The 25,213-nt window shown below is 41.9% G+C and overlaps 1 long non-coding RNA gene across 1 annotated transcript in view; it reads right to left on the reverse strand.

The window, feature by feature from the left end:
* LOC138497631 (uncharacterized) overlaps positions 1–11,052 on the reverse strand; it is a 124,383-nt gene extending 113,331 nt beyond the window's left edge. Inside the window, exon 1 of the long non-coding RNA XR_011278621.1 lies at positions 10,914–11,052. This is a non-coding gene — a long non-coding RNA (uncharacterized lncRNA). The remainder of the gene's footprint in view (positions 1–10,913) is intronic.
* Between the last annotated feature and the right edge of the window lie 14,161 nt (positions 11,053–25,213).

Consider the following 25,213-nt stretch of genomic DNA (forward strand, 5'->3'; position numbering starts at 1 on the left):
TCATGCACAGATGAATAAAAAGTGAAACCGCGCTCTGTGTTGTTCAGTGTGCACCACACATCTCTCAGCCCCAAATCCTCAATGTGTGTGTGTATAGTGCGTGCCTCGTTTGTCAATGACCTATATGCAGTTAATGTGCAATCAAGCCATGTGTCCAGTATAGTGTTGAAGTCAGTAGGGTACCTAACACATTTTTGAAAGAGGACATCATTAAACTCTGGGTTTAGGTCTGTAAACATTTATCAGGAGGACCTCCAAGCTCCCCAATTTTCTGTGGACAAACACAAACATGTCACAATCATCTCACTTGGTAATGAAGTGGATAAATGGCAGTGACCAGTGTACCAAAATCATGTCCCACCATGCCCTAGTGGAATAAGACATGAAGTAGCACAGATCTCCCCACCCAAGTGCTACCTTACATGTTTGATACTCTAACAGAGGTGTCTCTTGCAGAAATAGGAGCTTGGCCCCCATCCTGTTAACATATCACATTACCTTGAGCATCTTCATCGGAACTCCCAATCCCAGAACATTCCAGCTTGGGAACTATACCTCATCCAGTTTATTTCCTGCCATCACATCTCAAATGCATATAATCGCCCCCATTCAACACCTCATTGTATTCAGTCCATGGCGTGTCCCCCTGTGCAGTTTTATAACATTTACAACCCAGCCACCCCAAGACTCACCACCCCCACCTTCATAGTACCCCAAACATTGACTATGCTTATCTCTCCCCCTCTCTACCCCCCTCCCTTCCCTGCACAACAAACATATGCACTCGCATCAGGGGGCTGCTGTTACCTCAGTGAGTGGAGGACCACGCCTCCATAGCATACTGCCTTGACACAAAGCTTAAGGAACTAAAAGAAGTATTGGATTCAACACATCCATATTGCATAATCATGGGTGAGAAACACTTTGACATTTCAGTTTTATTTCGCCCCTGGGACCTGCCCTGCCGGAAGCAGTATATTGGCCTCCAGAAATGAAGTGGCTTCCTCAGGAAACGTGAAAAAGTAGGTTTTATTGTTACATTTTAGGTGCAATCGGGCAAGGTAGAGCATAGCATAGGGCACTCCCCATTCCCTGATTAGTTTTTTAACACCAACAAATGTACGTCTCTCTTGTTGTACCTCCAATTATAATCAGGGAAAATGCGGACCATGCTAGAACCCATCCTCAGTTCCTGTTTCTCCTGCGCAGCCTTTAGAGCCAGATCTCTGTCCCTGTAATTGATTAGGCGTGCAATTATGGGTCTAGGATATCTCCCTGGCCTTGGTTTCGCCATTAGTGCCCTGTGCTTACGCTCCACCACAAACAACGGGGACCAGCCTGGGACCAGCCCAGAACTCCCAGCAACTCCTTCAGCAGCTCCTCAACTGCAGTCTCCATTGCTCCCTTCAGGGCATCCTCCAGTACACCAATAATGAGGATATTATTCTGCTTTGACCTCACCTCAAAGTCTTCACACTTCGTTTTGATGCTGCCCATATCTTTAGCCAGTGATGTCACCATCCCCTGCAGCACAGTTATGGCGTCTTCTGCTGTGCTAATCCATGTCCCAAATTCGCTGTGTAGCCTTCTCCAGTTGGGCACGGATTGTAGTGACATTAACGGTAATGCCATCCAGCTTAACATTAATAGAGGCAAATCCTTGTTGCATAATGACATTAAACTCCTTGGAGGTCAGCTGGCTGCAATTACAGTATCCCCTCCACTTACATTAGGTTGCTTGCCCCTTCACTCGCCATTTCCACAGGCTTTGTGACTTTGTCCATGGTGCCACTCTTCTTGGGACCAGCACCTTTAGGCATAGTGCATCACTTTCTGGCTAATGCACCCAACTTCCAGCGTGATAGGTGTAGGGCCCCTAGCACAGTGCGAAATACAGTGCACCCAGCCCAACCACAGATACTGGAATCAGAGGGGAGATCAGCAGCGCAGAGTCCTCAATGCCGCCTCCAAACAGTTCTCAGTCTTTGTATATTGGCCCCTTCAAACGTTGTCTATTCAATCTGCACTCACAGCTATCTTAACATAAGTCTTGGAGCCACCAATAAGCCCTGCCTCTCAAGCAAACGTGTTGCAATACACCAGACATAGATATAGCCGTCACGAAAGCGTAGAAGAGGATGGAAAAAGTGAATCTCCATGTAGCAGGGCGAGTTTCCAGCATGGGCTCTCACACAATGGAGTTGCTGATGTCGACCTTGTGGCTAAGCAGGGGAAACCAGTGTAAGGCATGTGATGGCACACGTGAAGTTAACAGTGCAGCGGGATAAATCCTGCTGCATGTTGTCATGGCTACACCGTCTCCACGTGGGCAGTGCCACCAGCCCATGGACACAATTAGTGGGATCACGGTACCTCAAGCCCAGAGCTGCACGTGCGCCTGTCAGCTTCTGGGTCCTCTGCCCAAAATTGTGTCCCCTCAGCACAGTGTGCGCTCACCTCTATTCAGGGGGGGCGCCAATGCGCCATAGCCACTGCCACAGCCGCCCGATGTGCAGGGACAGCTCCCAAAGCAGTGCGGCCAGTCACCTTCCCCTCGCCACCACACACCGGCCACCCTGTAGCTCCCGTCGTGGGCTGCCAGCACAGGCTGTCGCTTCCTCCTTCCTATAAAGCAGGCGGGGCCTGCAGCCATGCAGCTATTTCCCCGCAACCAGCCCGGGCTGTCTCAGTCCTCTTCAGTTCGATGCGTCTTGTTCACAACTGTAGTTCTCAATAGTCGATGAGAACAGGTCATGCCCTCACCCTTCACAGATCATTTCGCCAGTTTATTGCATCAAGAATGCCTCATTAAGTGTCGCATTTTTTAAGGGAATCTCCACTCTGCCTCGGAGCTCACGCAAACGCCACCATCACAGCAGCTGTACAACAGCACCCCCATGTTTGTGCTCATGTTTATATCCCCAAAAAGACATAGGTGGGAATTACACATGCTGTCCACTTGAAAGACCTCACACAGCTTGGTGCACATCCAATACAATTTACCTCGCAACTTGAGTAGACATGATATGCCCCTCGGAAAGATTAATATCCACACTTTCCAAAAAGCCCTGATGTGCCAAAAAGTATACTGCCAAGGCAAAGGCACACCCAATATTACTGCAGGTAAAGGTGCAATACCCATCTAGTAATGGCTATATGTAATGGATTTTATTTATTTTTTATTATTTATAGGAAAACCTTTACAAATAAAATGTTCACAGTAGGCCAATACATTGGTTCTCCAGTCCAGATGAGAGTTGCAAGGAGGCCATTTTTCTAAATGTGAAATGTAAGTAAATGTTAGTATCAGAGCATGATTAAGCTTGCATCAGTTCGATGATCCAGCATGGTTCAAAATTATGAGTACCACTGTTTTATGTCGATGAGTGACGCGATGCTTCAGTGGCTCAAGGTGAGGTTCGATGCAAAGCTATGGTGGTTTAATGATTGAAGTCATCTGCACAGTGTGATGGTTCTCAAGATTGAAGGGTGAAAGGCTTAACTGGTTTTAAGGATGCAAGCAGCGGTTCGAAGTTCAAAGACGAGTGCCAAAGTGTCAAACACTGTTCAAATTCATTTTGAGGTGGGTTCAAGGAATGAAAACAAAAGAAAAGGCTGTTCTGGCTTCTATAGATGCTATGAGATCCGCTGCAGTGGGCTTTAGGACAAGGCGAGTCCCTTTAGGCCTTATTACTGAGCACAGTTGCCCCCAATATGCCATGGAGATGGGCAGCTTGCAGAGCTTGCCTCTGCCTTGGAACACCTGTCTTCACCTCTGACACAGGGCTTACAGATTAATTATTCCTTATGTCCTTGAAGATCCAAATGTATTGCAAAAAAGGAGTATAACTCATCTATTAAAAGCAAAAAGGTCTCAGGGGTTTGGAAGAAAGGAACCCCGGTTTAAGGGGTTCAATCCTTGTCCCTGAGAGAGGTGACCTTTGCCCCTTGCCATCATGCACATGGTACCTTGTTCTGCAGGATGTGGTGGGGGCAGGACGGAGAAAGAGAAGCCCACAGAAAAGCAAGACAGAGGTACCCTTCCTCAAACCCCCTTTTTCTCTCTGACTGCCCGAACAATGCCCCTCCTAAAGACTGCAGCTTCAAAGGCTCCGTGGTGTGCAGTCACTTAGTGTAAGGCAGTGCTTTGATTTCAAAGAGCCTCTTTGAAGACATACTCTCAGGAGACCTTCTGGTTAGGACCTACCAGTCCTTGCCTTTTGTTTCATTGACTGGGATACAGACATTCAGGCTGCCTAGAATCTACAGAGCTTTGCATTGCTGATCTGAGCTCACAGGGTTGACACTGGTATCTAGAAATCAGATGTGGCTCTAATGATTATTTGAAATACCAGCCACCATACCAAAGTCGAGGTATGGTAGTAGGTAAGCTAAAGTACTTATCATAATTATTATGGTTCTGTCTGCAGAAACTTTGCTGTCAGCCGGAGCTGCCAAAAAGGGCACACATGACCTCTGAACTTGCTTTGTGCGACTGGAGAACAGGAGCTGCAGATCTGGAAGACAGATGCAGCAGGGCACAGGTGTATGCTATGCTTTTGGCATGGTGTTTAATGGAAGGGAGATCTAGTTAGCAGACCACCCATTCTGAGGTGGATTACCTGCATCCTGTTATTATTAATGAGGATGAAAACATTCAGGGCTTGTACACCATTGGCAGATGGCAATCGTTCACAAAGATACTAAGGATTGTCATGTTTTTAGAATCCATTCTAAAAGCATCTGAACAATTTTTAATTCCAGTTACAATAGAGAACATTGAGTCCTTGGGCCATAGGTCCAGGTACAAAGTGAATTACAAAAACATCATATATATGCCATAAATAGTTGTGTTTCCATGTCCTAGGTTCCACATTGAACTTTGGGGTGGGCAGAAGGCTCTATCACTTAGGTTTAAATTGTACACAAACCTACCAAGAGATGTGATTAGAAGTGCAATTCTTTTACTCAATGCCCTAATTGTAGATATTGAGCTTCGGTCTTCCAAGTAGCTGAAACCGTAGATGAAGTTAGACTTGCTCAAGGTGATATTCGTCTGAAAATAGTGTATGCATTGAACAACATTTAGCAAAACAAAAAGAAAGAAATATATGAAAACTTTCCTAAAGTCATAACAATTGGCATTCTGTCTCCTTGAGTTTCACGTATACAAAAACGGATTTTCTTTAGTGCATACATATTGAGAAAATATATCAAATCGGTTAAAGATGGAAACTGGTTATCATAAGGAAGTTCCAACTGAAGTGTTCTTGATGCAAGTTACAGAAAATCTGACCATTGCAAGAAAAACTATAATAGAGATAAGAAGGTGTTCATCAGTAAATATACACAACGCATGATTTGCCACATTTTTGGGAAATCCCATGATAATAGAACAAAGGACAATCTACTATTACAAAAAGGTAGACCGAGAAAGGGATTATGAGGCTAGATCAAACATCAGCAGAGAATGTTCTTCTCCCATTATGAGAAAAAAGGAGGAAGTACAAGGTTTAAAATTCACGACTGTGAAACAGTCTAAGAATAAAGCCTGTCATTTAAATATGCTCGGGAAAAGCAGCTGGGAAAACATAGCAGTGACATCTCTTCTAGAGAATGTACTGAATGGATGGAACAATTGAAACTTCAGAAGTCTGCATTTCCACCGATATTTTTAACTAACCTCAATAGGACTTTCAATGAAGATCTGGTGCAGTATCAACAAGATTGTGAAAAAGACATCCCAAGAATATATGGAATTGCATCAATTCTGATATCCCAAAGTATACAGAGTAAATACGTTAAAATAAAGAGTTTTACATTATATCAGATGGTTATCCAAAAGGTCATGCCTGAAGCTGTTAAATTTCAGCATTGTGGGGTTAGAGGGTCTTTAATTTCAGCTATAGGAGGGAATATTCTTGGTTTCTCTGAAAATGATTAAAAAATATTAGTTGGTCCACATAGTTTGGTAAATAAATTCCTAATACGACAGAGAATAAGTACTAATCGATACAAAAGCCTTATTTACTGGCAAATCATCATATTGCAAAATTAAAAGTTTGCAAAATGACTGCATATTGAAAATGGTTAATGGTAATGCCTGTACTGAATGACTTTATGTAACATACACTGGGCGCCAGGAACAACAACTATATGATGCCTTCAAAACACTGGCTATGAGTCTGCCCATATTAAATCACTAATAAGGAGGATCACATTCTGTACTTTCACACTTACACACTGTTGACAAATGCGCTCATGACCATGTCCATATTTCAAAACTATTTAATCAATACTAAAATAGCTCAAAAGATTTCCTGCTTCTTTCTTCTGAAAAAGCTTGGTATAGTTTAAAAAGGTACAATTCATTAATCATAAATCATATTATATAATTCATTAATAAAAGAATTTCGTGCTCAAGGGGTTAGTAAGTGAGACAGTGTCATCCCATTTAAACATCTGCGTCAATTTGCAATGTCTAGAATTTAACACTTTTTCTAGAGTTAAGACCAAACAGGGTGAGCTAGACATTGGAAATCTGTGCACGGGGTCCAACTACTAGAGAGAACATTACGTATGCATGAATAGAAATATAAAATGGATGCCTCTGATTTCATAGTTAAAATGCATACCAGTAGGGCTACATATGAAAATAATCTACAGTATACAATACAAAAAAGCCTCATTATGTAATGTTTCAGCTGATCCAAAAGTATCCAGAAGCAAAATTTAAAAATCTTAGCCTTTAGATTTTGAACATTCCAGAACGAAAAAACGAATGTATGAAATTATCAATATTTACGCTGTCTTTAGAATGATTGAATTAATTCATATATTTAGTACTTTCATGTAAAAGTACTGTGATGAATTCAATGGAGTCATCACTGATCTCCTGGCATTGACCTCCTCCCATGTGGGCAGGGGAGGGCAGCAACTACCTGTTCCTGACCCTCGGGGTGGCTATATGAGGGAGGAACACATGGGAGGAGGTAATCTCTGGGGAGATGTCATGGTTTTATTGGGTGGGACATGGTATCCCCCATTTGCCCTTGAAGATAATCCTCCCATATATAATACCCTCATGGCCTATTGTCACACGTCCACACCTCTCCATAGGAAGAATACAAAAAACATTTCTCCAAATCATATGGAACAAACTTCCAACTTTCATCTACCTTGTGGAAATTACAAGATCACTTTCTCCAGTTACATTTATCCATCATATATAACCGATTTACCATTTAGAACTATTGAAAATCACGGTACAAACATGTTAAATCAATCACCAACAATGGATTTCTTTTCCCAGAATCACCTGAATACTGGGAAAAGGAAGAGGGAAAGAGCAGTGCAGAGCAGGTGAAGCCACAAGCCCAGCGAGTGCTCTAGTTGTGTCTGGCAAAGACCTGGGCCCGGGAAATTTAAAGAACATAATCAAAGGTATAGAAGCAGCTGTTGGTGAGAGAACGTTTCACCTCTCCGCAAGGCTCAAGGAGCGGTGACGCTCAAGCAGGAGTGGTGGAACTTGGCCACTCCCCATCCAGGAAGAAGGGAGATGCTGCAAGATTGGGACACGCTGCAGAAAAGCTGAGAGCCGGTGAAAGACTCCAGGGTGTTCACTGAACAACGAAAGCAGCACCTTAATTACTGGAACCTGAAGTGAAGCAGGCATGTTGAAGAGATGCTGCTAGAGAAGTGAGAACGTAGAGAAAGCAGTCACAAGAGGAAAACAGATGGTGCACCTTCACCGGTCAATTGCAAACAGGCCAGAGAATGCCAACAAGAGCCAGTGAGTCAACCCAACGATAACAGGGACACCGGGCGTAACAGCGACCGCGCCAAATGTAAACAATAGTAAACAGAGCACCAAAAAGAGAGAAAGTGAAGAGACTAATTGTAAAAAGGAAGTGAATTGGAGTCAAGACCCTTACCAGTATGTGAATGCATGAAGTACAGATATTGGGGGAACCCGAAGTAAATAATACATCAAGAACATATATTATCCAACCACATAGATGTACAACTATAGAAGTGGATAGAAACACCTTGTGAATACAAGAAACCCTGGCAGGAGAGTATACCAGGTAACTACAAAGGTGTGAATACCAGAAGCCCTGGCAGGTGTGTTTACCAGGCAATTATGTTAATGTTAAAGGTATTTGTACCGTGCACCCCCACCAATGGAATTGGTCCCCAGGCTGGATCTGCAAACACAAAAGAAGGGGTGTGGATTAGTAGTGTGAAGAGGGAGTAGAAAAGTGAGAAAGGTGGTGTCCTGTTGGCAGCTTCAGTTTGGTTTTCACTGTACGCTGAGCTTGGGTGTGATTATCAGATGATTGTGGGTCCTCATGTGCTGTTGGTGTGACTTATGTGTTGTTTGTTTGTTGTTGTGGTGTGGAGAAGTACATGCTGTTTGCAGTGCAGAGAGGTGGTTTTGTGGGGTTTTGTGTGAGATATGCATGTGGAAATGTGTATTTCTTACTCCACGTATCTGATTGTCCTATGGAGCTGGCATTTTAGTCTGTCCGTCTAATTGTTAGGTGTGATGAGATGGCAAGTTTCCATCTGTGCTATTTCGGGCCTTTGTGTACCAGGTTGAAGCACGCATTGTCCCCCGCTCTGGTATTAGTGCTGTATATTTTACAATCATCCTTTCTCTTGCTATCCTTTTCCCTGTCTGTGATCCATTGCTGCCTATGTTTGCTTCGTCGGCTAAGGTGTGTTGACATGTCCTCCTTACCCTTCCCTCCTGATCTCTCCATGATCGTCCTTAGAAGTCCAAGCAGGAGAGTATACCAGGCAATTGAAAGTGTGTGGATACAAGAAGTCCTTACAAGGAATATCCAGACTGTATTGACCAGACAAGAAAGTGCCATCCTGATAGAAAAGGCAACCAGTAATTCTGAAAGAAATAAAAGTACAAATCTAAATAGCTGTATGTATAAGAGTGAGCTTTCGGTCCAGGAGCCCCACAAGGGACGTTTGTGTTGGAAAGGAATAAAGGGGAAGGGAATCCTCCTCTGGAACGAGGACCTTTATCATTGAAGAACATTTTTGTTGAAGAGGAATACAGGGGAAGGGAATCATCCTCTGGAACAAGGACAATTTATCTTTTGAGAACTTTTCTTTGTTGCAGAGAAATCCAGGGGAAGGCATCCACCCTCTGGAAGAAAGACTATTTGTTCTTGGAGAACTTTTTGTGTTGGAAATATTTATTCCTCCTTTATAAACTCTTTTTTTCGAAAAGCACCAATGGTTAAAGAGATTTCCCTTTTCACATTATAGTTTAGTTTACAGTATGAGGGTCAGAATAGAACTTTTGGACACAAACCCAGTTTTCATTTTGACATCCTGACACCGACAGATACTTAGTTCTTGTTTAGGTGGGGAATTCCTCGTAGATCTGGGCCAGAGAGGCGTTTTCCAAACCCTTAACATTTCCAATAAAAGTCTTTAACCAAAAACAAGGCTAACTTGTGTCTGAGTTTTATTCCTGACTCCACACAGTACACCTATGCACATCTGTAAGAGACCAGTATGTTTGACCCAATGAAGGCTTTATATTTTCTTTTCCCTGAAAATATCCCAACATTAAACCCAAGATCTTCTATAGATGTAGTATTTGTTCTATGTCCATTTCAGGTTAACAGAGGGTTAGAAAGACAAGCAGAACTATTCCCAATGCCCTTTGGGGGAATCCCAGACCACTGCAGTGAGTGTGGCCTTTTTTAAACCCATTGGACTGTACTGGCCAGAGACTAAATAACATTGCACTATAGGTGGGTTTTGAGAGAACCAAGGGGGCATGAATAATTGCAAATGGCTCAAACTTTCGGTGGAATTTAGAACGTGGGGTGTCCACAAATATATGTATGTCACATTCACAGATTTAAGCCACTGCTTCCTGCTGGGTCCTAAAACATATTGTAAAATGAAAAATATATGTTATTTCAAGACTAAAAAGCTGCATGTAAATATGTGACTGGACCAACTTCTCTATTTGCAGGTCTGTATGTGAAGGAGTTACCTCTAGAAAGGTTATCTACCCTCAATTTTTGTTTACGGGGGGTGAGTGTCTCGGAACGGGAGAGCAAAGCTAGATATATTGTACAAAAATGAGACTACAGACTACCCCACTCATTATCAAAGCAGGCTAGGCTTGGTGATATACAATATCTTCTTAGTTGTTAGTTAATACCTTCCAACTTGGTAAAACAATCACAAATTAGCAAAAATTCATTTTGAAACTGCCATAATTGGCAGCTACCACATGCTATTGAACGACAAAAGAATCATATCGCTTATACATACTCAAAAGAACACTAAAGATCATCATTGATAAATGAGTCCATATACATTTATTTTTAAGATAAATTTAGAAAAAATTTAAAAGAGAGAAAGTAGGACATACAAATGTATGTAACAAATCAGCACTGCATGATCTACTGAATCCATTCCTAAAAACAGTAGCAGCTGTAAGGGGTTAGTTAAATTAATGAAAAACTGACTTAATTCACTTAAGCAGTGTTAAGATACAAGACTTCAATAATTAGTGAGTCTGTTCTCAAGTGTCGACATGCTTCGGCCCTTCTGGAGATTAAGGCACTAACTCTAGTGTCTCTAAACCCAATGATTTTTCGCTGCCTTCTTCAGGACAGACAATTTCTTTTAGATCAGATGGGAAAACCTCTTTCATATACCTCAACAGGTTTAGGACAATCTAAAAATAAACATACAAAGTTATAAGCGACAATGGTTCTCTCGTTCCAGAAATATACATATTATATAACATACATTATAATTATACTAATAGTCACAAGCTTATTACATATATTTTATCAAAAAAAGAAAAATGCCATAACTAGGGCACAACAGTCAATATATATATATATCACCAAGCCTTAACTTACATCCTGGATGGACATGAGCTCAAGGACCGGCTCAAAATTAGCCGTAACAGGTCATATTTTCTTGTTTTCTTATTTATTTATCGCCGGGTAGTCGCAGGTTAACCCTTTGTTTGTTCACAGAAACCAACCTGTATTAGGAACCTGTATTTGATAAGGAATACATCTCCTTATTTCATTTTCTGACTCAATAAGCAACATATCACTTATTTTAAACAGAATTCTTGGTTACTTTTAGAATAGCCACTTACTCTCGCTTGTTTTATTAATTAACGTGACACAAAATTATAAAATTATTATTATCAGCATTAATGCTTGGTATAACTATGCTTAATCTCGATATTATGCCACCTATCGTAGTTATCGAAACTCAACTTTTTCACAAGCATCTTTTTTATAAAAACATTTTTGTTAGCATGGTCATTCGCAGTAAATCACTCACTTGAGTCTGCTTGATGTTAGGGAAATTATTCCCCAGCAGTTTTTTGTGAAAACACGATGGTGCACTCACTCGCCCTTCAGAACACCACAATGTTCACATCTCATGGTCAGCCTCTAAGTGATTGCCTGCAAAGTTTTAAGGACACAGAGCCTTAATGTATTCTGCTTCTAATAAAGTGCATCAGCTGTTCGAAAGGGCCCCCCAATGGGCACATTCATTTGAGGGAACCGCTACTTAACCCCACTTTCCCTCCCAACCAAGGGCATGTCTTTAAAATGTGCATATGTCTAATAACGGGCCAAAGCTCCACAAAGCGCATCTTGCTCGTCACAAAAGAAAGGGAGCTGGCAACTCCCTCGCAACGCAGAAGCGGCTTACCTTCTGTTCGCAATCTCGTCAGCAGCACCACCAAAACAGCATCCGATCGATCGCATTCTAGCGATCGAGTGCCGGCTGGACTTTTTTATCCTTATCGCAGCTGTCATGTGATCAGTCACATGATGAAGCTTTCCACTGGTTAAAGGGGCAGCGATTTTTACTCTCATGAACCGCATCAGAGTATAAACAATTAATGTCTGAAGTGGTGCACTACGGGATTGTTACTTTTAGTTTTATGTTACCAATGGTATCAAAAGGTTGTCCTCACTATTTTTATTTCTTATATAGAACCTGAAGGACGTTCTTTGTCGTATCATAAATTACTGTGAAACGACCTTTTATTTGCTCATCAAATCAAAAAACATGGAAAGTGAGAAAAGGAGAAAACTCCATTATCTTCAGGATATTGTTAAACCTCGTTTATAAGACGTGTGGCAGAATGGTGCCCCACCTCATGACAGAGTGATAAGGGAATTCCATTCCACGGCTGTGTTCAGACCCGTGGTGGCTGTATTAAGGGAATAAATCCACTGTTGTCACTTAAACTCAGAAGCATTTCTCTGTTTCCACCTCTTTCAGTTGCAGGGATGGTTTGTAGTACAAACCAAAAGATGTCAGTGTACTTAAGTTTTTTCAATTCATAAAGTGCAACAAAGGGTTTATTGGCTATTTTATTCATCAAACAAGATTTATGTTCACAAATGCGTTGTTTTATGCATCTTTTGGTTTTTCCTATATAGGTCAAATTACATGGGCACTTTATTCCATAAATTACCCATGATGATCCGCAGTTAGAAAAAGTGCGGAATACTCAATCCTTTCCATTAAGGTCAATTAATTTTAGATTACTTGTAAGTGGGCAAGCTACACATCTACCACACTTAAAGTGGCCAATAACCGGCGGAAGGTGCCACAGACTAGTTTGGTTGGGTCTCACCTCTTTTTTTTGGATAAGTGTGGACTACCAAATCTCTGACATTCTCTTGTCTCTTAAAAGCGAAAAGTGGTGTAATAGGTTCAAAGTCAGGGGTTTGTAAGATATGCCAGTTCTTTTTTATAGTTCTTCCTGGTTTATTGCTAATGGGGCTGAACGTTGTCACACATGTCATTTTATCCTGTTGCACCTTGGGTTCCGGGTGTAACATCTATCTCTATTCGAGTGTCTAGCTCGCTTAAAAGCAGCATGCACTATTTTTTTTAGGATAGCCTCTTATTTTAAGCCCTGCTTTCAGATCTTTACCTTCTTTCACATAATCTGAAATATCCGAATAATTTCTCCTAATACGCAAAAATTGTCCTATTGGGAGGTTTTCCCACAGGGCCAACAGATGGAAACTGTTAAATTTGAGAAGGGTGTTTTTATCGGTGGGTTTACGAATCAGATTTCCGAATTAGTAGATCAAGGAAAGGAATCGAAGAAGTGTCCCACGCCATGGTAAATTCTATGTACACATTCTGGTTGTTGAGCCACAGTAGAAAATCCTGCAGAGTGGTAACATCACCTTTCCACCCCATAAAGACATCATCTATGTACCGATACCACTGTCCTATATGTTCTTTAAATGGATTGTTGGTATGGTATATAGACATGCTTTCGTAATAATCCATGTACAAGTTTGCTAAATCGGGGGAAAAAGTTGCACCCATACTCGTCCCATGGATTTGACGGGAAAAAACTCTGTCACACAAAAAGAAGTTTTCTGTGAGTGCTAAACGAATACACTCAAGGATAAAAGCTGTGGGAACTTGCTTGAGAGTAGATGTTTGTTTATTTAAAAATTATTCCATAATTCTCAAACACTCACCTTGGGGTATACTCCTATATAGGCTGTTACATCTAATGTGACGAGGATCGAGTTGTTTTGAAACAGGAGCTCATTGATGATATTTACCATACTCGTTGTGTCTTTAACAAAAGACTTCATGGTTCTAACAAAAGGTCTCCGAAACCAGTCTGAGTATACCAAGAGGGGCTCTAAAACTGAGTTTATCACAGACACAATAGGTCTGCCAGGAGGGGAAACTGTGTTTTTATGCACTTTGGGTAACAAGTAAAAAGCAGGTATGGTAGGATTGCTTTTTACCAAGAAACTATGCTCATCTGCTTCAATCCATCCTTAAGATAGAGCATGGTGCATCAGGCTCTTAATCTCCTCTTTGAGACATGGTGCAGGGTCTCTATCCAGCATTCGATAGAAATTAGGATTCTGGAGATGTATTCAAATTTCCTTATCATAAAGTATTCTGTCCCAAAGGACAATGCCTCCCCCTTTATCGGCTTGTTTAATGTGGAAAGCCTGATTTTGCTGTAATGATGTCAAGGCCTTCCTTTCTTTTCGGTTCATATTGACTTTGTGACGATTATTTGATTATATCAATTTTTTACTCTTGTCAATGATTTTATTTTCAAAAGCTACTATGGCCGGAGATACCATATTATTCAAGGGAGTGAAGGTTGAGGGTGGTTTTAAACCTGTGACACTTTGTTTCTTATTTGATATTGGTGAATCTGTAAAGAAATATTGGAGTCGAATAACTCAAAAAACAATGTGTAACTCAACTTGTGTCTCGAAGTCTTTTGCTTTAGTGGCGGGCACAAAACTTAGACCCTTTTTGAGGACTTGAGTTTCAGAGTCAGTTAGAAGATGATTCGACATATTTAAGACTGGAATTACCATGTTACTGGGGGGCCTCTCCAGTTGCGTGGTTGCATTCTGGGTGGCCCCTGGTGCCAGTTGTGTGGCTGCCTCCCTCAGCCCCTCTGAAAATGGGGCTGATTATGGGGTTGTTATTCCCTGCAGACTTTGTACTATCAGAGTCACTACTCGTCGTATTAGAGGTGTTGGAAAAAGTGACAAATTTGTTCCTCTGTCGGTTAGTATTTCTTCCTCTATTTTTTTGTCATTTATTTTGGTCTTCATAGTAGGACTCTACTAGGTACGGGTAGGTGTTTCCGCATCTTTTTTGTACTTCCATATATGTATGTGAAGGAGGCAGAAGAAAAATGTTATTGTTTGGAAAATGTCATAAAAACATATTCCAGGAAAAATTCTGGCCAACCTGTCAGCAGATAGACTTCGCAGAGTTTTCAGAAAATAAACCTGCTTGATTTTGCTATGTTTCTCTATAAACCAGGGAATGAGGCCCTGGATTACACCTCTCCTGATCTCCAAATCTATCTCACTGCTCTTCAAAACTACTCCTCTACTCTTAACTCTGCCAAATGTAACTTTTATCTCATTTTCATTTCATCTCAATCCTCACAAACTAGGCGCCTCCAAAAATCTCTCAACTCATAAACCCACCTCTATCTCCTGTACTCTTTTTGCAAATGATCTTGCTCTCTGCTTTGCTTCTAAAAATTCTGCCATTCACAATACCCTCGCTACTTAGCTTCTATACCCTCCTCCTGCTCACTTTTATACACCACTCCCACCCTCCTCTCCCAGCAGTATTTCTTCCTTTTCCCCCCAACAACTTGGATGAGATTCTTGCCCTACTCCTCAGCACTGGCACTTCCTTTGCCCCTACTGACCCACTGACTCCACACAATGTGAAGCACATAGTTCCCATTGTTGCCCTACATCTTGTCAAGTACAGAACTGCAGCCTTGTTTGGATACTTGTTCCAAAAGAACACAGTTCTACACGTTCTTCTGCTGGACACCAACACGGAAGAGAAAGTCCTGCAGCCCGTCAACAGTTTTCTCTGAGTCGGCGTGATTAGAACAAATAATGCTTTGCTGGTTTACCTACGGGCCCGGCATTATAATGTACTATAATGTACTAGTTATCTTTATTATTTCATTAGCACATGTACACCCCATAGTCCTTATTTCCAGATTCAGGGCTTTCAAGAAATCACTTTCCAGACTACCTACCCTTAAGGACCTCTGGTGCGTGATCAGGTCAATACAATTGAAAACCCTTTATATTTTCTTTTATACCTTCATCATAGACATAAATATGGAAGTGGATGTTAAAATACTAAATATGCACCAAACAAAAAACATTATTTTTTGTCTGAGTGCAGTACAAGGCCATTGCGGTAAACATGTGTATATCACAAAATAGCAAATCTTTGCAAAAACGATGGCCCTAGCGCATAGACATTGTGACGCTAAAGGTTTTAAAGGGAGGCATTAGTCTGGTATACAAGCTTCTTCTCCATTTTAGTTCAATTATCCTTTTTATTATTCTTTTAATGGTTTTATGGCTTTTACGTGAATAGCATAACATCATTAATGTGTTTGCTTTGGATTGCTTGCTATATATTGTATTTTTTCTAGCACTGTACAGTGCTCCATGATCGTCTTGTGTCAAGGTTTGAGCTACATCAGGTTCTTTGAAGCTGAGCGTTTATTAATGGTCAGTCTGCAAATCACCATACATAAATGCATATTAAATGCAGTATATCAAATGAAATAAATATAGAAATCCTGCTCTGCTTTCTGTGTGTACATATGGTCCTTATATGGCGAGAGGGTACATCTGTCTTTCCGACGGGGGCAGCAGTAGGAGGTGGTGGGCATCCCTCATTTTATCATAGCCCCTCCATGAGATGAGGTGGTTGGAAGCTGGATGTTTGTCCGGGGTCAAACAGAGTCTCTTCAGTGGCTTAATAGTTCAGTTGCTGCTCAAATCACGCTCCCTTACAGGGCGACTCATAGAATTCCATGAACTCTGGGATTCCAGCTCTACACCGGAGGTTGTGTATGTTTGTGGTCTCATTGCTTAACCCTGATACATAAAGTTGTCTATGTGTGGGCAGGAAATATCACACTGTTGATGTGTAGGCCTGTTTGGGGTTTTTAGCCACATTAATCATACAGAAGGTGGGTGGGAGACAGAGGGATGTCTGTACCGAATTACTACGTAATCTTCCTCTGTACCCTCTTTCTTGAACAACACTTTTCAAAATATGAGATTTCAGCAGCATGGATTCTGAAATATCCTCAGGACACTGCAGAGCCAATTCACTGAGTTCATGGTAATGTACCAGAATCACTGCGTGTTTGATATCTGTCTGAGTCACAGACATGGAAAACACATGCGAATATTTACTTCCCAATCTCATACTACATCATGAGCCAAAAAGGTGCAGCCAAAGGGCACTGGATTGGTTGTACAAGTTGTGTTGTACTGATGTCAGTGATTAGAAATATGTGCACACCAATCACGGTATACCACAAATCAGTGCAGTGCTTTGGTTTGGATTATTTTATTCCAAAACATAAAAAATGTAATAAATCTAGCGTATTTGTCACAGCACACCCGATCTTGGTGTTTATTGCAATTATATACCATGCCGCTTGCTGTGCGAATGGCAGTGCATGCAAAACACAGAAGATAGGCTCGTAACAAAGAATGATTATTATTACTATTATTAGGGTAGTTATTGAGCGCGGGTCTTGCTTCGGAAAGCAATGCACTGCTTTCAATCATAGGGGGGAGACCACAGTGAGGGAAGCAGAGAAAAAGGGAGTGGGCAGCTAACATGAGAGGGTGGGCAATTGGCAGTGAGGGGTCTACATGCAACCAGGGGAGGAGACAGTGAGGAGCAGATCAAAGAGTCTTAGGCAGGGTGGGGTGTGCAGGGTGCGTGGACCTAGGTGTTACTGAAGAGGCATTCCTTGAAGGGGAAGGTCTTGAGCTCTTTCCTGAAGAATAGAGTAGCAAAGAACAGCAGTCATAAAAGTGCCTACGAGGAGCAGGCAATACTACATTGATGGCATGTCCGGAAACATAGCACAAGTTTTTAACTTGGTTTTGTGCTTAGGACTTTGATGTTTAAAAAAAGAATTTCATCTTGCATCCTCAGGTAAGCAGCCAATGACGTTCTTGTGGAATGTAGGTATGTGGCTGCTCCGTTTTATATAGTGCAACCCTAGAGTAGATTTGAAACAATGGAGCACTGTACAATAAGGGGATACAGGAATAGGCTGCCACCTGAATGAAATTGACAGGTGGTATACAGAGAGATACAGCGTAGGATACAGTTTACGGAGGGAGAGGCCAACCCACCTTGCTAAAGTCCTGATAAATACCTGTGAGTTTCACGCAATCTAACCTTAATAACTCGGTTGTTGAGTCCTTTTGTCCCGCTCCATTGATTCCCTCCCTCGCCTTCTTATGCTATGAGAGAGGAATCAAAATGATGCAAACCTGTGAATCTTTTAACAGACTTGTATGGAACACACCTGGTCATAAGTGTTTTACTTGCAATACTGGCAGACATAACATCTTTTCGAACAGTGATATATTTTTAATACAAGAATGCTAGATGACAACAGCATTCTATTTAGATGGCTATCGGATATTCCAAAAATCAGATAGAAAAGGACCTTTGGCAAGACCGGCAGGGGGTCTACTCATTGGGATACAGAATGATATGTCCGCGGTTGAATGAAAAAAGCCTGAAAACGCCCTTTATGTTTTGGCTGTGGAACTTAAATTAGCTGGGAGTGTTGTAAATAAGGTATTGCTACTCAGTGTCTATGACCCGCCAGCTTTGTCGGTCACTGACAACATACATGATGTAATGTATGGTGTGCTGACGAAATGGAGGTTGGGTAACAGCAATAGCATGATTTTTATTGGGGAGTGGCCTTAATCCTTGGACACCACCACAACAGTTGAAACTAAGAATGTCAAGACTAGGGGCCTCATTACACGGAAGGCGGTAATGGTTAACGGCCACCGTTAATGGTAACGGTGACCGTTAACCATTACCGCCTTACTAAGAGGTCCCTTAGCGGGTTGGTGCTTTAACGCCTGCTTTTTGCAGGCGTTAAAAACCAACCCGCTAAGGGACCTCGGAGCTAATTACGGCACTGCAAAATTGCGGTGCCGTAATTAGCGCCTTCCCCATTCCCATAGAGCCCTATGGGGCAGAAATGGGAATGGGGAAGGGCAATGGCGGAAGGGGGATTTACCGCCCCACCAACCTTGGAATGGGGCGGTAAATCCCCTTTCCGCCAAGGCGGTGCCGGTATTTTACCGGCATGAGCCATGGCGCTAATAGCGCCATGGCTCACCGCCTTCCGTGTAATGAGGCCCCTAGGAGTATTATGCTACATGAAAACCCCAATAAAAAAAGGAAGTGTTGGTAAAACTTCTCAGAAGAATGGAATTTTACTGTTCTGAATGGACGTTCCATAGGAGACATGCCTGGTGCGGAGAAAACATGTTTGAGCGGCAGCAAGAGCGCCATACTAGACTATTTGTATGTTAACGAAGATCTATTAAACTGTGCTCGACAATTTACGTATAAGACGTAATACAGTGATCATGCTGTGATAAATGTGCAGGTTAAAATTGAATCTTCACAAGACGTCAAGGCAAAAATAGGAAACATTGATGTAAACAAGCGGGGGAACAAATTAAGATGGACAGACAAAAACATCAATACGTTTAGCACTTTGTTCCTTGATAAAAATAAGAACATTTTAGCACAGTTATAGACTATGGCATGCAAAGAAATTGTGAAAAGCTTTATGGCGCTTGTCGAATCTGTATCCTTGATGGGGGGTGTTTCTACAGAGAAACAAGGGAGCCAGCACACAGTGGGCCTCATTCCGAGTTTGGACGTAGCCATGGCGCTATTAGCGCCATGGCTGCCTCCAAAACCGGGTCCGGGTCTGGTGTGGTTGAATGGGGACTTACCGGGACATTCCGACCTGTGCGGACCCGGTAAGTCACCATTCAACCAACCATTCCCCATTCTCATTTGAGCCCCCATAGGGCTCAATTGGAATGGGGAAAGCGCTAATTACGGGCCCGCAAATAGCGGGCCCGTTATTAGTGCCCTGGTCCATTAGCGGGATGCGTAAAGGACGTGTGGTCAGACCACACGTTCTTTGCGGCTCCCGCTAACCTCGGAATTGGGCAGTAAGGGTTTAACGCCACCAGTCTCTTACCGCCAAACTCGGAATGAGGCCCAGTGACCTATGATCTGGAGATGGGAAAGGCTAAGCCTTGATTGCGGCAGCAAATAAGGCAGAATAAAAAGACCAACCTGCCAGGGGCCGGAATGGTCAAAATGATTAAAAAAAGTCAAACTAGGTATAACAATTGGGTCAATATAAGGAGGTACTCCATTAAAAATGTGCAATGGCAAAGTTTGTTTGAAGGTCTAGGCAGGAGCGATAACAAAAACCTATGGTACACTCTGAAAAATGCTAAGAGTAAAAAGGTCAGCTTGGTTACCAACCCCATCAGAAAGGAAGCCTGATTTAAGTATATAGGGCCTCATTACGACCCTGGCGCTAAGTGTTTAACAGCGCCGTAAAAGGCTGCAGCGCCGTTAAACACTTAGCGCCTTACTACGAGGTCCCTTTGCGGGACCCGACCTTAACGACTGGTCTACACCAGCCATTAAAGTAGGGACCCGCAAAGGGACCTTGGTGCTAAATACGGTAGCGTAATTTGCGGTACCGTACTTAGCGCCTTCCCCATTCCCATAGAGCCCTATGGGACGAAAATGGGAATGGGGAAGGGCCATGGTTCAATGGGGAATTACCGCCCTGCCAACCTTGGAATGGGGTGGTAATTCCCCATTGAACCATGGCAGACCCGTTACAACACCGGCACCAACCATGGTGCTAATAGCGCCATGGTTTAGCGCCGGTGTTGTAATGAGGGCCATAGTGTAGAAATTTGGAACTCAGGGGAGAGTCCATAATATACCAGTATAATATGTTAAGTTCTCTACAAGAATGAATGTTGACCCTTTTACAAATACTAAAGAAATCAAGGGTCCCTGGGCCTTGTGGTTTAGCCAACATTGTCCTTTTAAGAGAACCTGAGGTATGGGTGGACATATAATTGATCTTATTTAATAAAATTGGCCAGGAGGGGAATATACCTGTGCCGTTGATGAAATCTATATTAATACCTGTATATAAGAAAAACGCACAGGATGAACCTCGGAACTACAGGCTGCTGTCACTTTTTAGATGTGTCAAGTAAGTATTTGTCACATTAATTCTAAGGAAAGTACAACAATGTGCAGACACGAATGACGTACAGAGTAGGTTCCAAATGGGATTTTGTGCTGATTCAGCCACACCACATAATGTTCTGACGTTAAATACACATATCCACGGTGCCCAAAGAAAGGACAATCCTCCACTCTACATAGTATTTGTAAACTTTAAAGCTGCCTTCGATTCAGTTAAGAGAAACCACTTGTGGAAAAAACTACAGGGAAGGAACCTGAATGAAGGGTTGCTTGGCCTGATTATGTAACTGCATGACAACACTAATCTTCAGGTCGGATTGAGTAGCATGGGAGCCTGCATGATGGATATCCCCACCTCTATGGGTCTTAAACAGGGATGTGTACTGGCTCATATGCTGTTCCACCTGTTGAACTGTATAATCTCTCAAACAGCCCTTTAAGATGAGTAGCAGTACCCTCAAGATAGATGGGGATGCAGATTCATACTCATGCATCAAATAATTAAGACAACTCAATAGTTTGGCAAAGGGAGTCAATTTTAATGACAGGTTCATGAAACGGGGAGTACAACGGACATCAGCAACCACTCGATCTTCTCTCGCTCTCTTCACTTTTAGAAAAAACACAATATTTATAGCAAAAACTTGTCATTGCTGACGTACAACCTGCACATGTATTAACGTCATTCTAGGTGGGAATCTTAAAAACCTAACATGCAATGTGATTGGCTATAGGGAGGTAACTTAACATAGGTACTATATCTGTATATGGTAACGGGGAGTGGGGATTGGATAATAAATGTCAGGTGGGGCAACTAAACTCTCCCTTCAAAATGTCCACTATGAACATCACTAAAAGTACGACGTCCCACTGGCTCTATGCACTATAGGACCTTAGATTACACTGTGATTGGGTTGGCATCAACCCCACTCATACATTTCCACGTACGTCTAGCAGCACGCTGAAAGAACATCCAGGTGCAGAGAAGGTCGTCTGCACCCCAGATTCCCACCAATTATGCTACAATCAATCACCACCTCAGTGGTCATGTGTCAATTACTGCTTTGTAGTTTTGCCATGTGCCTGTTCTGTACTCTGAGAACTTTTAAGGTGTATGGGCATGGGGGGGAACCATGCGTAGGTGTGAAAGTTTTCTTCCAGTCTGCCTTTGTCATTTGACTGAACACTGTGAAAATGGCTTTTCTCCATGTTTTTCCATATCTTTTATTTAATTCTACTAGTCTTCTGACGTCTGTGGCTTATCTTGACCTTTCTGAACAGGATCCTCCGTTCTCTTCTCTCCGTAATTGTATCCAATGTGGGCCTACTCCCGTCAGATAAGATCTGGGTTTCATGGCATGGTCATCTTTTATCTGAGTTTTGTTCTGTCTTGATTCTCAATTTTCTTGCTGCATCACACTTCATCTGAGGCCTTTTGTAACCTTTGTTCAATTTTGCTCATATTCGTAGTGGACTTGCATTCATACATAAAGTGCTTCTTGAGGTAAATACTTGTAAACGTTGGCGCGTGCCACAATCTATTAACTATAAAGCATAAGCAAGCTTCACGATTTCTTTGCCTCTTGTAGTTACTTGCATCTGTACACGTTTAAACTAACTGAATATCTTCATCATGTATGTGGCATAGGTTTCTTCATCTTGACATCAACTTCTTCACCTTAGGCTCAAGATGTCACTTATCCATGGTATTTTGTCTCTTTGTCAGTATTCTCAGGTCATTATATCTTCTATATGTACGTCAGCCCAATTTCTTATGATATCACCATTCTTCTTCCTTCATTATCTTCTATGATTCTTCAGGTATTTTATTCAAACAACCATCATATTGTTTAGGATGTAGGTATGGCTTCTTTAATGGATACCTTACTGTCCAGGTTTTCTTTGGTGCCGGTATATTAAGAGGTGCTATCATACTGATAGGTACTGGGCAGAGCCCATGTGCTGCTCTCTGCTGATTTAACTGTTCATCATACGTCACATACTTTGGTTTGAACCCAATAGTTAATGGGGGGAGGGCAACAGGGGTGGGGACGATACTCAACACTTCCTCTTCACTTCCCCCCTCTGGGCGATTCATCGACCACTCTCACTTCTTTCATTGCATTCACTTTTTCTTCATCCTTCACTTTTGTTTCATCCTCTGGATCTAGAAATTTTGGTCTGAAGAGATGCTTCTTTGGGGTCCATATCTTTATGACTCCTTTCAAGCATCCTGCTGTTCTTACATGCTCATTCTTGTTCCATATCATCAGTTGACATTCTCCACTTGGACTGCAATAGATCCATTTTCCCACATATTTTCTATGATTTCTTGGATACAGGAAATTGGTTCCCTCTGGTGCATAAATGCTGGTCTTTACAAAGTCTCTTATTTCTTCATCAGTAAGGTCTTTGGTGACTCATCATCAGCTATGATGTTCATCCCCATGGCTTCTTTGCAGTCTTCTGGCATTGTGAGATTATTAATTTGATCACACAGAATCCAAGTAATGTCATCACCAACAGGGCTCCAAAGAACTTGAATGCATCTGCCATCCATTGTGGAATCCATGGAAATAGTGCTCCAAACCAACTGTCATCATCAATTTTGTCAGCTTCATCTATCATCTGATTCTGTAGTTTTTTCAGCATGACTATGGCCTCTGTTAAGATTCCATTCTCATCATCGTGTGAAGGTATAAATGTGTAACAAGATACTCCGGTTTTTGCACAAACACCTCCATCCATAGCTGTGATCATGTCTAAGACATATCTGTTCTGGAGTGTCATCAGTCTGATTGCTCTCAACTCTTCTCTGATTGCATTAAATCCTTTTATGATCATGTTGATGGTCTGCAGTAACTCCCATCCAGTTATCTGCAACCATTTAGTATTTGCTCCAACCAGAATTCTTGGCATCAGGATCATCATGAACACTGTTGAGGTCAGGATGAACACACTGTGTTCGTATGGGATAGCAGCGAAAGCTTCTATGGATTTTTCAGATAAATAATTGTCCCTCTTTGTTCTCTTCATAAGCTCCAGAGATCTCTTCTTTCTCAGGTGAGCATATGCTTTTGGAAAACTATCAGTGTTCAAATGATTTTTTGGAATCACCAATGCTGGAACATGGACATTCACCAATGTACATATACCCCCCCAATTTTTGGGCAATCTCATGTATGCCATTATTTCTGAAACAGAATTTTGGGTTCTTCAATGGTATTATCTGTAAGGCTCCTCCTCTGTCCTCGACCCATGTCAGTAATTTAGCAAGCTTTGACGATAATGGCTTGCATCCATTTTGCACTATGTCAATGGTAGCCTGGTCACAACCTATTACTACCCATGCTCTGCAGATCACTACTCCTTTTTCCCATCCATCCGGTGAAAGCACTGTTCTTCAGATTTGCATTTGACCTCTGTTCTTCCATCTGCGAGATTCTTCTGAAGTCTTTCCTGCAGTCTCCAATTTCTTGTTTACTTCTCTTCTAATCTCTGCTCCTTTTATTCCAGGTTTTTCATACCTGATCACAATGGTCTTTGTCTTGGCATTGTTTCTTATCTTTATGTCTTGGACATAATCATCTTTGTCTGGATCTGTTTTTTCAGTCGCCCATTCGAGAGAAACATCACTTCCGATGAACTGACCTCTGGCTTTGCACATTGCTATATGTGACAGACAGTGTGCTGTCTGCACATCTATCTCTATAGCTACAAAGATTTTTGACTTTCCCATGCTGTAGGGCAGAAGTGCACATACAAAGCATTCTTCATCCGAAGTTTGTCTTCCAACTTCTTTCATATGTTGGTATCATATGTTGTTTGCCAAATGTGCTGTGCGATCCAGGTAATCATTCAGTTTATTATTGTCATCTTGCGTGCTTCTTTTGGCTCTTATTCTTTTGAAATGAGCTTTCACAAGCATGTCACGTAATACTTCTGTACAGCTCCTTCTTGCTGAAGGATTCTCAGGCATCTCCATTAATGATCTGGTCATTTCCATTTGTATTGTTCAAGTAGGAGGTTGTGCAATTTGCTTAATACTTTCAATATACCAATCAGTCATAGAAATGTTTCTTATAATTTCTGTTTGTGTCTTCTCTCCAGGCACTGCCCTGATATCATGTCTCACAGGATTAGGTGTGCTTGCAGATGTTGTCTCTATTTGCTTATTTTCTATATCCTTTTGTTTCTTAAAAAGTTCAGCTTTCTCCATTTGTCTCTCAACTTCTCTTGGTGTTAAACTTCTCATCGTTGTTTGTCCAAACTTCCCCCATTCTCTGGACAATGATTCTGAATTTATGGACACTAGACCAGGTTTGATTGTACTCATTATCTGTGTGGATGTAACTCTCATCGACCTCTTGCCTGGTTTACTTTGCCGATCCTTTCTCCAGCATTTCAACTCATTTGCTAGAACAAGTGTTGTGTGTGTGTCATTGCTTACCACATCCATTACAAGCTCAGTTACTCTGTCATTTTTTCTTGGAACAGGAATGAATGGGCGCTCTGTTCTTGT

The sequence above is a fragment of the Ambystoma mexicanum genome, chromosome 5q, assembly GCF_040938575.1.
Source record: "Ambystoma mexicanum isolate Mex_15411 chromosome 5q, UKY_AmexF1_1, whole genome shotgun sequence".
NCBI classification, from domain to species: Eukaryota; Metazoa; Chordata; class Amphibia; order Caudata; family Ambystomatidae; genus Ambystoma; species Ambystoma mexicanum.